Source organism: Grus americana, chromosome 8 (genome assembly GCF_028858705.1).
Source record: "Grus americana isolate bGruAme1 chromosome 8, bGruAme1.mat, whole genome shotgun sequence".
NCBI classification, from domain to species: Eukaryota; Metazoa; Chordata; class Aves; order Gruiformes; family Gruidae; genus Grus; species Grus americana.
This window is the reverse complement of record NC_072859.1, coordinates 22,249,142-22,262,064: the sequence shown is the minus strand read 5'-3', so window position 1 is coordinate 22,262,064 and position 12,923 is coordinate 22,249,142. Positions and strand designations below refer to the sequence as shown.

The 12,923-nt window shown below is 42.5% G+C and overlaps 1 protein-coding gene across 2 annotated transcripts in view; it reads right to left on the bottom strand.

The window, feature by feature from the left end:
* The window catches only part of ADGRL4 (adhesion G protein-coupled receptor L4), a 162,263-nt gene that overhangs the window by 124,807 nt on the left and 24,533 nt on the right, over positions 1–12,923 (bottom strand). The gene's annotated exons all lie outside the window — the stretch shown is intronic.

The following is a 12,923-nucleotide window of genomic DNA, read 5'->3' as shown; positions in this document are numbered from 1 at the left end:
CTTCATCTTCATCCTATCTCCTTAATCTAGTCTTGGGAGTGTACCATCAAATTTCTCTCGACTGGCATGGATGAACTAGAACTTGTGTCCACAGGATTCCCAGCAACTGTCTTTCACAAAACTGGCACAGCTGACCCTTTGCTCCTGAGATAATATATTCAAACTGCTTAACCTGTGAAGGAAGTCACACACTCTGCAGAACCTCCTGTAATTATGAAAAGTGCAAGCCCATTTCTTAGATAGTGAGCAACAGTAAACCATCCTGTAGCTACTTCATAGAATCATCATAGAATGGTTTGGGTTGCAAAGGATCTCAAAGATCATCTAGTTCCAACCCCCCTGCCATGGGCAGGGACACCCTCCACTAGACCATGTTGCCCAAAGCCCCATCCAACCTGACCATGAACACTTCCAGGGAGGGGGCCATCCACAACTTCTCTGGGCAACCTGTGCCAGTGTCTCACCAATCTCATAATAAATAATTTCTTCCTAATATCTAACCTAAATCTACCCTCTTTCAGTTTAAAGCCATCACTCCTTGTCCTATCACTCCATGCCCTTGTAAACAGTCCCTCTCCAGCTTTCCTGTAGGCCCCTTCAGGTACTGGAAGGCTGCTCTAAGGTCTCCCCGGAGCCTTCTCTTCTCAGAACAACCCCAACTCTCTCAGCCTGTCTTCATAGGAGAGGTGCTCCAGCCCTCTGATCATCTTCGTGGCCCTCATCTGGACTCGCTCCAACAGCTCTATGTCTGTCTTGTACTGGGGCCCCCAGAGCTGAACACAGTACTCCAGGTGGGGTCTCACAAGAGTGGAGTACAGGGTGAACTTAACTCTCTAGATCAGCTTCGCAATCACCCAACTCTGGAAACTTCATTTTTTATGTGCTTCCTATCTTAAAAAGAGGATATCATTTGAGACTTATCTGAAACTACAAACACCACCACACTTTTTAAATTAGTACACACATCATATCAGCAAATCCTTGCAGTGCAAAAAAATTCCAAACCAACCACTCAACCAAACAAAACCAAACCCAAAATTCATCTATTTTAGCATCATAGTAATTACATTAATATTGACACATTTGGGACATTTTGGCAACCATGCTACAGGAATGACAATTGGCATCAGCACCAGTCCCTTGAAAATCTTTTAACATCGTGCCCTTAAGGCAAGGTGCATACCCCAAAAGAAATAAAGCAGATAGCGGAGCAGAAGCCAAAAGCCCATGTCATTTTTTGCTGGAAGGTTAATTATGAGTGTCCATGAATGGTTTTTATAATTATAAAATTGATTTAACATAGATCATCTCTGTTATATTCTATTGCTAGATATTTTCTTACTTCTAAGAACTGAAAGTCTCAAACTTCATTACAAGTATTTGCAAGTGAGATTTGCCTCTTTCTAGTTAGGCAAGTTATTTTATTGCTTAGGTGGTCTGAAAATGGAGAGTGCTGGGAAGCAACGTCCTCACAATTGAGAGCTCAATGTAATAACCTCAATTTTGCCAACGCTGTTGCTTTCTGCATGGCCTGTGGTGCTGCAAGGTGGGAAGAGCTGGGGTCTGTGCATGGCATCAGCATCACAAAGCTGATCTACCCCACCCATTTAGCTGAATAGCCCCAGCACGCATGTCCTGAGGCTCCATCCTGGCATCTTATTTCTGCTCTCTTCCAGCCTTGGCAGGACACATCCCAAAAGCCCCAAAGTTTTGGAAACATGGTTCTAGCCTAAAACACCTGTCAGTTTTCAAATGTTTTATCGCCTAGTGTTAAACCTCTTCTAGAGCCATGGTTAGAAGACAAAGGTTGACACTCCACTAATTAAAGCGGAAAGAATTTCACAAGAAGGCTGGTATAAAGGCACACATGGTATAAGACTGCGTAATAGAACCCTGTAATTATTTAAGAAATACTGTTAAGGGACCTCTGCCCACTGTGGACTCAGCTGTGGGCAGACTCTCCCAGTATCTCAAGCTCCTCTGTGAAGCAGTGAAATAAAGGGGAGAGAGTAAAGAACTGCTGAGTGTCTCACTCATTTGTGGAATCTACTAGGAAGTCAGAGAGGAGCCCCAGGGATGTCTGGAAACTCCAGTGACTCTTAAAAGGTCCAACAGAGAATTTTGCTCTTTCAAAAATTCAGATCCGTTCCCAGGAGACTAAAGGAAAGATGTCTTCCTTAGAGGAGTGTTTTCTTCAGCAGCAGGAAACCGTTTGCACTGGAAAAACAGCAAAGTGAAATGCAGACCCAGACACTTTATGAAGAGGAACATTCGTCAGGCTGAAATTGTTAGATACATTCTCAAGAGCAGTTTAAAAGAAGAGGTGAGGCCTAAAAGCAGAAACGTTAAAAAACCTCAATAAGGGAAGAGGGACTTTTCTAGGAAAATATAATTCACTGGAAACTATTCCCAGACGTGCGGCATTTTGAGCAAAGAGCTAAACTCTGTGGTGAACCCTGCAGCATCAATGATTTAGGATATGATTCAGTGTCCCATTGAAGTCAGCAGGAGATTTCTACTGCGTTCAACAGGCTTTGCTTTGCACCCCTGTGGAATGGAAAATGCAGAGCGTAATTTGTAGCCTAAGGTATGCAGTCGGGGAGGAAAAGCACTGCATGCAACAAATCAACCCGCAACCAGGCCAGATGCCACAGAAGAAAGGAGAGATATAGCCAGAGTGACAGCAGGCGAAATATCAGGCATCTATGGACAGACAGGCAGGTGGGCAACATCCAGGCAGAGTTACTGCCAACGGCTGCCCAAGGAGCACCAGCCAACATCACAGACCTCCAGAAGCAGAGCAGCAGAGGCATGGATAAATGAACAAACTAATGCACTTTAATGAAAGCAGCCACACACTAGCTAGCTTGACAAATCAAGGGAGTCGAGGTTTATTCTGGCAAGACAAAGGTTGAGGATGACTGGACCTGTCCTGCCCCAGGTGGCATCCTGGGCAGTATGTTCAAGGCCAGGGCATTTCAAGTCCATAGCAGAGTGGCTTAACAAAGCCATCTCTTCTACCCCTTTCTGAAGCGTTAGTGGTTAGCCTGGCACTGCACAAACATTCCCAGTCCTGTGTTGTCACTTGGGTGCTCACTTTCAACTCAAGGCAGCTGCTTGTATCCACTGCTCCAGGTAAAACGCAGAGTCCATGACACAGCCTGGGTAAGGATGTCTGGAAGCTGCAGGGTGGCTCGACTAGACATGCCGTGGCAGGAGCTCAGCACAGCTCTCTCACTCTCTAGTTTATCCAGGGACGTCTTCTCTCCCTCCCTGCCGCTCCTTCAGGAAGCCCTGACCTCTCGTCTCCTACCAGCCCCACACCATCACTGCCAGATGGCACCAGTCCTGGCTTTAGAGAGGAATATAGAGCAGAGGGAGCTGTATTAGTCACAGTGAAAGAAATTCACTGCTGTGTAGACAATACCAGCAATATCATTAAAAAATACCAACGGGAACATTTACATCTATCCACAGGCCTAGCTGACGGCGACAGGTTTAAATGGGAACCAAGTGACACCCCACCTGAATGCTCAGAGCTTTACTGGAGCACACATGGGCAGCTTTCATTTCCATTGCTATTTGTGCCATGTGGGGAGCCATCATTGCCCATATTTCTGTGCAGGTCTAATTTATTTAGGATATGCAGTAGGAAATATTCAGCTTGGCAATTCTAATATGCAGTCCCCTACAGTCCATGTGATTCATTTTTTTTTTTCTAACTGGCTGGTGTTGCCCTCCTGCTGTATTAGCCTGATACTGCCCTCCTGCTGCTCTGTCCACCTGCTTCGAATTTATTTCCAAAACGCATCACTACTGCAGGATCTTCTCCCTGAAGGGGAAGAAGTTAATAGGTTTACTCTTCCTGATGTACTCTTAGATTCCCTGTTCTCTAAAATTTGACTACTGACTATGCATTTTTTTTCCTCTTCTATTTCTAAGCTGAAGATAAAAATCCCCTAGCCAAAGGAAGATACCTTAATGGAAGATTCTTAATCTGAACCCTGAAATGGGCACGTATGAACATTAGTCACATGTTATTACAAGTTATGTTGTAGTGCTTGTTTCTTTTCAAAACAAGAAGGACCTTTAAAATACACCATGTAATTTTTTTAAATAGATCCCAAAGTAAACTAACTTTCAGAACACATAAAATGACTTCCCCTTCTCCCCTCCTTCTGGAGAAGACCCATAAATTTACCAGAGATTGGTAACCTCCCTACATAATATTTAAACCATCCCATAGAATATAAGAGAATAATACGCCCTTTATAGAATTCCATTGAATGGGTTAAGCAATTTGTAGGCAGGAATTACATCTTTATTAAGCCTTACACAGGAATTTCTATACAACATTATTGGTTTCAGCCTTGTTAAATTGTATGCCACTCTTCAATATGAGACTCTAACAGCTCCAACTGTGCAGATATCCTTTCACAGATTACAGAAGTAAATTTTTTGCTACCTTCTCTTTTCTTCTTCTGACTTAAATTATTATATAGCATTTTGCAAACTTTTATGGATTTGCTGAGAAAACAATTCCTCACTATGTCAAAATGACCATTTTTCCTTGTAATGCATGTTCGTGTGTACACAGATGATGGAGGGAAAGTTTCTTATTTTCAAATGTAATTGACTAAGCTCTTACTGGAAAATTAAGGATTTCTGGAGAGAATTCGCCAGAACAGATGTATGCTTTCCCCAAATGAAAAACATGCATCTGTTTCCTAGAAATCTAAACAACAGCAAAGCAGTCACACAAACAAGTTGTGGGGTTTTTTTTTTCTTTTTTCCTACAGATGGTTCTTATTTTTATACAAATGGGGAAAAGCAGCCACAGTGGAAGTTTCCAAATGAAGCAATGAAGTGCATTCTTATCAATGAAATTTAAATGGTCTCCAGGATGAAATTTTGTTTTATACAAATCTGCCCAATTGTACCTGAAAACTGTACAAAAGCCTTCCTTATTTAAATGCTGCCTTTCAGCCTCCCTGCTTCCATTTAGTCACAGTCTGATCTCCCTATCAATTCATTTTTTCCATTTCTGTTACCTGTAGATCATTTTGCCTTGCTCCTATAACGTGGATTTAGAGTTTGTGGTCAGGAACTGATATGATCCAGAGCAAACCCTTTTGATTAGATATTCCTGTTCCATGCTCAGAGCTGACAGGAAGGATATGCTTTTTAATGTCACGAACAGCATTTCCCCCCATCCTCCTAATCATGCTTAGCAGCCACTAAAGAGTGAGTTGATAGGAGACTTGCCCAGAGTATCAAAAATCTCCCATCCAGAATAGCAAAATATCTTAATGTAATTAAGTATTAGGATTAATTTCTTAATCCTTATATTTTTCACTTGTCCATTTGAGAGATGGGTCTCTAATTAAATTTCACTTTGGTCACTGTAATGAAAACAATATCATCTAGAAGTCCAGCCATAGCCAGCCTGTGTGGATAGCAGTGATAAGGCTGGGTAATTGCAGGATTAATAACTGGCCTTTTATTGTGTCTGAAAGGAATGTAACAATATATAGACTTTCCGAGTAACTCAAAAACACAGCCACATTGTACAATATTGCTACCCTGATCGCTTTTTCCTTTTCACTTTTTTTTTTTTGCAAGCATGGGAACAATTGGACTACAAAGGTATGATTGTTCCTAGGTCATATTCTCCTCTAGGGTTTCCAAAAAGCAAGCAATGCTGCTCAGGCAGCTCCAGTAGCTCTGTGACAAAGTAGAACAAGTTTCAATAACCGCTGTTATTCCTCTTCATTTACAGTGCAGGCCACAGGGTAACTGTTTAATGTGGTAGCCAGTTCCCTGAACCTCTTGTACATTTGCTGAAACATGAAGCATTTTCCTAATACTTTGAGCTTCTTGAATAAGTGCAGGATTTCAAAGTTTAAAAAAAATAAAAATCTAGGGACCAATGCTCTACTGAATAATCTAGCTCTGGAGACAGAGCGTCTGCACAGTAGCATCCTTCCTTTGTGGCTGGGACACTTCACCCTCAATTAGGGAAAGGTACCTTTTAATAGAGCTGTTCCCCTTTGTGACTAGATAGCGATGCTGAGAAAGTGGTAGCAACTAGGAGCCAGGCAACCAGCGTGCTCAGCTAAGCTGCTATGGATCTTAATTAATGTGCAGAACAGGATGTAGGCTTGGACAGTTTATCCGTGCCATCTGGATACGGTATGGATGCAAGTGAAACTTGAACCTAATCTAATAGGTATGTAAGTTGTATGAAAGGAACTAGTAAAAATCCCTATGTAAAACAATCTTGCGTTAAACAGGCAGGCTGGCAGCAGAGGTTGCAAAAGTTGCTCAGGCTGCTGTGGAAAGCCCTCGCACCGCCGTGGGACCTGCGGGGAATTCAGCACTGACTGCAGAACATCCCGCCTCTGTCTGCGGCCCCGCTCCCTACCTTGCCTCCTCCTGGGCGCTGTTCCCACAAAAGATTTGTTTTCACACTTTCTCTTGCAGAAAAGATTACTTTTATGCCCACCTTCCTCATGAAATCAGGGCTTGTTTTCCTTTTCTGCAAGGGCATTTCAGTGGCTATGCCACATACATTGCCTAACCCAAATAATGATTTTCATAATATATGCTCAAATACAAAGGGCCAAATACAGTTCTGTCTGTCCCATCCAGTATAGTTCTATATGGATTATGTCAGGATTTGGTTTAATCACCTTAATGAAATAATATTTTTACTAAAGTGGTATTATTTTGGTAGAACAGACCCATTTGCATCACTAAAATATATTCATCCATAGGAAGAATTCTTAAAAAGTGTATTCTGCAAAACTACAAATGCACTAAAAATCACTGTTTGGCTTTCTTCTGGTTCATGTTCGGCTCATTCACCCTTCTACATCATCTTGAATTTTCTTCTCTTCATCTCCCTGTGCAACCCTTCCCTGCATTAGGAGGTTGTACAGATCCTTCTCACAGACCTTTAAGGTCAGTCTGAGACAAATCAACACCATTGCTTTTCATTTAACCTTCAAGCCATATTTTCACTCTTATCTCTCTTTAAGAGTACTTTAGTGTACGTGTTTCCAACATGAACATATACTTATAACTCTGGCCTGATCCAGAAATTCTGCCTCCCATCAGTATCTTGAGTTCAACTGACTACAGAGACTTAGATCTCTCTAGGACATGATTTCTGTGACATTTTTGATTGGCAACTGAATATTTCAAAATGTTGGCCAACATAAAAGCTACTGAGCCTTTGTATATTATACCATTTTAGATATGGAGAAGTGTAGCCATTTCTTCCATATGCATTAGCCCTGTACACTTACTGTAGATTAAATGGAGTTCAGGCAGACTGATATCTTTGTAGGTGCATGTTTGTTAAATCCTGAACAGAATTAATTTTAGCATTCAGAGACACAAGCTGAGTACTAGTATGATGCCTCTTCAGTGTGGCTTTTTGTATTTGTTTAATAAAAGTAAACCTCTTAAATATAAAACTCTGAAAGACATGCCATGAGGGATGGTTTGAGGCAATGTTTAAAATATTTTTTTCGTTTTATAAATTTTGTATTTTCATAAAAAAAGATCAAAGCTGCATCTGAATTTTATCAAATAGTTCCCTCATTCAAAACAGAAATTCATAAACGCCAACTTGTTTGTTTTTGACAGTTCTAAGACATTACTGCTCTTCTGAATGAAAACAGCAAGATCCTGGAAGACTGTCAAAGTGACATCCAGTAATTTAGGACTGAAGCATTTTAATTGTAGAGTACATGACGGGTCGGCAAGTGTGAGGCACAGAAGCGCGTATGTGTGCTTGTGTATCTACGCATGGCCATACATACAACTGACAGAGGGAAAGAGGAGCTGAGTCCTTTCTGTTCTCAAATAAACCAAGATCCAAATACTTTAGTGAGATATTACTCAAAACACACTGCTTATCCTGAAACCTGAGAAAGATATAGCTATATTTCTCCACTAGAGTTTGCATATCCCCATTGCTCCGACCAGCACAGATGGGATCGCTCATCATCGTGCCATGGAATAACAGCAAAGGACTGTTCTTTTGGAGCACGGAAACGGTTACTTTGTGAGAGCACTGAAAGTTTGACTAATTTCTACTGATAATTTCTGTCCTGACATCATACACTGTTGTTCCACACTGCTTTTCCAGCCCACACCCACCCGCAGTGAAATAAGATTATAGAAAAGAATCAGAAAAGACATGTGAGCACCAAGGCCTGAAACTGTTGCCTAGTTATGGAAGATTTTGCCATGCTTATTAATCTTTAAACCCTTAAACAACCTTTTTATATTTCCCCTTTAAATACTCTGAAGTCAGTCAAGCTGCACAGCAGCAAGGTTGCGTGCTGGCAGAAAATATGCGTCTAAATTCTCCTGTAATCCAAACACACACAAAAAATGCAGCACATGGCATTTCTGGGTGGGTTGGGTTTTTTTTTTTTTTTTAAGCTGAAGCTCACAAATACCATACGTGATGTGCATGGATTTGAAGAAGTACTGCAGCATCTCACCTTCTCTAAGCAGAGAGAGAAGCATCTTCTCCTCCACTCCTGTAAGAGTGACATGATAGCTTGCTTATATTTCCTACCTTAGCGGTCCAGCTGTGAGATCCATAAAGCAACCAATGAATCTCTCGCCTCTTTTTCTTTAGGAGTGCCACAATGTGCATATTTCTTTGTGTTGCCCATATGCCAGCAGTCTTTTTAAAAGCAACTCTTGCTCTGCTGCTGATCATCTTTGCAAGAGACAGTGAGTTGATTTCAGAACTGCTCTGACTTCCACTGCTTTCAGTGAGAGCAGAAGCAGGTTCTCTCTCTCTCTCTCTCTCTCTCCTGTAAAAAGTACTTGGCAGAAGCAACAGACAAGTTTTTAAACTCCTATCAACAGTTCTTGGAAATAATACTAGCGCTGATCAAATTCTCCCAATTAAAAACTGACAGTGTGAAACAGTCAAACATTTTGTTGCAAAGTGATTTCGTAAAGAGAAGCTGTTTAACATTTCCACATCGAGTGCAATATCATCTCCAGCAAGTTTATCAGAATTGCACAATTTGCTTTAGCTCGTGCAGGATTTTATTTCTTCCCCCCCCCCCCCCCCCCGTGTTCAGCATCATGCACAATAAAGGACACGAATGCCTGAAATCCTTGTTTTCTTTCCATAACCATTATTCAGAGTGGGAATTGTGCATATGTCCTCGACAAGACTTGAAATTTAGAATAGTTTCATTTGTTGCCAATAGTTTCTCAAGTTATTTCATGGACACTAATTCATATTCCAGCTACCTAAGCAATCCTGGTCCATCACACTGCAAGGAAGCCTGTCTCCAAGAAAACCAAATGAACTGAATATCCTCATTCTTCCTCTTCGGAATCATTGCAAAATGCCACAGAATATTCTTCTCAGGATGAAATGTTCGTAAGTGTTCCTGTATCCTTGTCCCTCTTTCGGCCATCGTGTAGAGAACAACCAAAATACTTCTGCAGTTGTTAAGTTCTTTTGGGCCCGAAGAGGGAAGTAGGAGTTCAGGATACATGAATGCCTCCAGGTACTTGGACTCATTCCGTTAGCCGCAGTCCAAAGGAGGAGCACTAAATGAGCAGTAGTTAGCGGGGCTACGTGGACAAACAAAGTCAAAGGGACCGAGACCGCTACACTTGAGCCAGAGGGATCTATCTATTCACATCCAGACGCCTCCATGACAATGACTGCAGTAAAAGGTCACTCCAGGCAAGGGCTAGGTATTCATATCTCAAAAGCCTTTTGGACCACAGTAACGCGTAGCTGGCAGGAAGCATTATGGACCAGATGAACAAACACCGGGGGACAGAAGAAAAGCTCAGTCATGAGTATCCCTGATATTCAGAGGTCAGTATGAACTTCCAGGGCAGGACAGCGAGCGAGAGGGCAGGCTGTGACCACCTTGTGTGACAAGGGCATTCGTGAGAAGGGGCAGGGTGGAGAGCAGGGGTGCCCAGCTGGCTTCTCGTGCCGTGACAGGGGCAGCATGTGGGAAGGAAGGGGAAGCCGGGCACCAGCAGGACAAGTACCTTCCTCTCTCCTGTAACTAGAGCGGAGAACAGTTCAGAAGGCAGAGCTCTTCACACCGTACCCCTTCCTGGAGGTGCACGAGGCTACAGCACAGCTCAAAGAAGTGAACGCGTTGCAGAAGTGAGTTTTGAAATGTGGAGGGCCTGGACAGAATTAACAATAAATAAAGTACACCTCAGAAGAAAAACTGTGTTTCCTCTCCGAGTTACACACAGCTATTTGAAGTCAGTAGGAGTAGTCTGTTTATAGCTGCGAGCAGAAAGCAGCCCCGTGTGCCCAGGCATTATCAGGCCTTTATTCAAGAACACAATATCTGCTTGATAATGCATACACTGTTTTGTCATTAGTTGTCAGTACACCTCCCAAAACAAGTTGTCCCTCTGCGGTTTTATAATCATGGGAATATTCTCGACAGCCCTATCAGATGGGTTTTATTCTGGCTCCAGACATCTCTGGAAAATAGCCTATTGAATCGCGTCGGAAACCAGGGCAGAGTTGACTTCCTGACGGACTCCAAACAATCCAAAGGCTCTCCTCGGAAAGCACAGCCTGTGCTCTGCTATTTGTGCAATACCACGCTGCCCTGCAGCCGGGGTAATCGGCTCCATCTCAGCGACTCCACCCCCCACCAAAACGGGTGAGGAAACAGCAAGCTATTGTTCCAGCAGTTTATGCAAGAGTTTTTTGTTTGGTTTTTCTTTGGTTGTTGTTTTTTTTTTTTTTAAATATTTTAGCCACTAGTAAGAGATAGCAGTGACCTGGTTGCTGAAATGCCTCCTTATTTCCCCATTTACCTCCTGTTAGCTAGAACACCAAATCACTGCTGTGTTTACCTGGCAAGCAAAAAGTGGAAAAAATGGCTATATGGGACAGTTCCTTACTACTGTGAGGTGTCTCCTTGATGTTAAGCGAAAACAGAAAACACAAAGCAAAAAACACGAGCCCCAAACAAAATCTCCCCTTTTCCTATTATCATATGAAAAAGAAAACACATTTCCAACTCTGAGGCAGTGCCAAATGGTTCAGCAGATTTCAGAGACTTTGAGGCACTGACAGACTGCAACTCCTGCTGTTTACCAGAGGGATTTAAGAGGTTCGCTCTCTTAAAATAGCCATATTTTTGTCTTCCTGAGGGTCAAAGCTTGCCACTTTCACACTGCTTTCAGTAGACATTTTAACCGTGCCATACTCAGCCATGTCAAGGGACTCTGAAGAGGCTCTTGAGATTCTTCTGTCTGAGGCTAAACAGGAAGGATTGGTTGCACTCCTGCAGATATTCCCACCAGAAATGCTAAAATGCAGGGGAAAAACACTTCACATGGGGTATTTCACTGCACAAAAAAACCCCTTCAGCATATTCTAATGGCAATGTATCAAACTGGATTACATGAGTCATATTTACCTTATGTGATGTGACATTGTGACACATGACAGAGTACCTAAAAAATCATTACGCCCCAAGAGCTTATAACCCAAATGGAATTTAAAGGCATATTAGTCAGCCATACCCACCCCCACTCCGCTATTATCTGCAGCAGCGGGGGACTCGCTACGATGAATCAGAGCTTAGCAATTCTTTCCATGTGCGCAGGAAACACCGATTAATTGGAACAGTGACAAAAAAAGTCTTTTCACCTGGTAAACAGAATTCAGTAGTGGGATTTTACTTGATGAATAGTATACAGTTAAGTACTTCGATCTGTGGAGGTGAGAGGTGTAGAAAGCTGATCAGGTAGCTCGTATCCTATTGCTTTTTCATCTGCTGGAAGCTTGATATTTTTAGCAGTCTCCTCACACAGTAGTCACCGCAACTGCCAAATTTTGTGTCATGCCATAATGCAGAGAGAGACTTCCCCAAATTAAGAGAGAAGCAAGATAGGAATAGAGATCCTCGCTCCATCTGGTTCCTCCATAAATATTCCATTTCCTCACACTGGACACCTGCCACGTCCCTGTCCCTGGTGGGTTCTCTCTGTCCCACCCCAGCCAGCTCCTTGCTCAGCCCCTCTCCCTGCATTAGGGGATCCTCGTGTGCCCCGCACATCTGGCCGTAAATCAGCAAAGGCCCTGACTGCTGTTGCATTAAGCATGCTCCGGGTCTCAGCACACCGTGCACTCCGGGGCACAGTTTCACTACAAAGCATACTGGATTTAAATTGTTTATCTATCTAAGCCTTAATTTATGATGTCTACACATTCCTCTAAAATGAAAGAGCCTTTTATTTGTACCATCTTTGTTTAAGAAATAGGGAAAGATTGTCAAGGGCACAAAATGCTTCTGGCACCGACCATTCCCGCTGAAAGCCAACGGGACTTAGACATATAAGTCTTGTTTATGCCTTTGAAAAATCTCTTCCATAATCTCATCAAGACTAAAAAACTACAGAGCAAACTCTGAATTCAAATACTATCACCAATAAAAAAAAAATAAAAAGAGTTTTATAGGATGTGTGGTGGCAGAAGGCTAGATCTGACTGCAGGAGCAGCAAGCAGCCCCAGCAGGTATTGACTGGCCTGTTTGACCTCATAATGATGGTTTTTTAAAAAAAATAAAAATAATCTAACTATAGGCTTGCCAAAGAGAAAAGGGGATGAAAGAGACCTGATGGGGGAGGGTTACCTCAGAGGACACCGGTGGGATTCAGAGAGAGAAATCCACCACTAGGATTTACTCCGTGCTTTAAGGAAATACGGCCACTTCATGTTGTCCCAGGTGGTGACGCAGGAAGATGCAGGAGTCAGAGGCAGACCATTGCCGGAGGGCAGGAAAACAAGCAGCAGGCTGCTTGGCAAATTGCCTCTAACCTTTAAGGGTTAAGGGAATATGAAAATATAAGACTTATTCAGGAAAACATCCAAAGGCAGC